This window comes from Nyctereutes procyonoides, unplaced genomic scaffold, assembly GCF_905146905.1.
Source record: "Nyctereutes procyonoides isolate TBG_1078 unplaced genomic scaffold, NYPRO_anot_genome, whole genome shotgun sequence".
Lineage (NCBI taxonomy): Eukaryota > Metazoa > Chordata > Mammalia > Carnivora > Canidae > Nyctereutes > Nyctereutes procyonoides.
In genome coordinates, this window is record NW_026575125.1 from 21,312,211 (window position 1) to 21,313,720 (window position 1,510).

At 41.2% G+C, this 1,510-nt stretch overlaps 1 pseudogene; it reads right to left on the reverse strand.

Annotated features, from left to right (window-relative positions):
* Positions 1-227: 227 nt before the first annotated feature.
* Positions 228-724, reverse strand: LOC129517584 (translationally-controlled tumor protein-like; annotated as a pseudogene).
* Between the last annotated feature and the right edge of the window lie 786 nt (positions 725-1,510).

Below are 1,510 nucleotides of genomic sequence, written 5' to 3' on the forward strand. Positions count from 1 at the left end.
AATTTTTTTTAAATTACCACAATACGGAATAGATAGAAATTGAAAAAAAAAAAAAAACAAAAAACAAACAGAAAACAGTGCCTCCACTCCAAATAAATCAAGGTCAAAATAAATGAAGAGCTCAAGATGACCTCAGTCCCATTCATCAAAATCCTGGTGTTATATGGCTGAAGAACAGCAGCCAGTTATGACAACAGGTGATACATCCAAAGTAATAGCCAAATTTATTAACATTTTTCCATTTTTAAACCATCCTTAAAAGAAATCCTATAGAAGGTCACACCATCCTCACAGTAGTCTAGCAGAGCAGCCTTCCCATCTGGGTTTGTGTTTTCATCAATAAAGAACTGGTAGTTTTTGCAATTAGTGAGGATGTGCTTGATTTGTTCTGCAGCCCTGGTCATGAAGGGTTTTACTCTTTCTGGCCTCTGTTCTTCAAGTTTGCCTTTGATTGATTTTATGTAACTTTTGCCATACTTTCTGGTAGGCTTCTGTTGTGCAGCTGGTTTCTACAGGTGATGGTTCAGGACAGTATCTATACCACTGCTGACTGTGCTTTCTATACCTTCACCCTCAGCGCCTTCTGTGGGGGCATTTCCCCAGTAAGCGAGGCATCGGTATTACCCTCTGTTCTCCTGACCATCCTCTCCCCCACCTCCAGGCACAGCCCCTATGTAATCTCCCAGATCTTGTAGATGTTTGACAATACCTCATCCTAGCTGATGAGGTCCTAGGAGATGATCGTGATGGTGATTGGAGAAAAAGGATAGTGGTGCTAGCTTAGCAGGAGCCAGGAGCTCTGAGCAAATGTGGTGCAGCCAGAGTGACACTCGAGCTGTAGGGAGGAGTGGGCAGAAAAAAGCTACAGCCTGATATATTTGATTAACTCTCACCTCTTGAATTGTCTATAGTATGGAATTTCACTCTCCTATAATTTAGAGAGTTAAAGGTGATAAAATATTTTAAAATACCCAGTATTTACCAAACTGTACTTAATTTAATTTGCATTCAGCATGTTGTAAAATATAAATAGAGCAAAATTTATAACATAAAATATACTAAGTATAGTGATGGATACCAAGGAAATGGTAATGACCAACTCAGTAATAATGGATGATGATGATAATAACCTGTATTAGGACAGACAGGTCTTCTAGGGCACTGTTGTAACTGCTCAGTCTCAGTGGCAATGCACTGTTTTATTTCTCACTGAAAGTACACGTCTCAAGTAGGGCAAGGAAGAACCCAGTGCCACGTGGTTACTAAGAGACTCAGGCTTGGAAAGAGGCAGATCTTGTCATAATGCTGATTCAACATGGTCTTCCAGGGTTGCCCCAGCAGAGGAAGAGAGAGCTGGGAGGCTGGACAGGGGGTTTTCATTCTCTCTCACTAAGTTACTCCTGTCATTTCAGTTTATATTTGACTGGCTGGAGCTCTTCCTCTAGCCTTGCACATCTCAAGATGGCTGCAAAGTCAGCGTTCCATGAGTCAAAGGAGAGGGGAACCAATT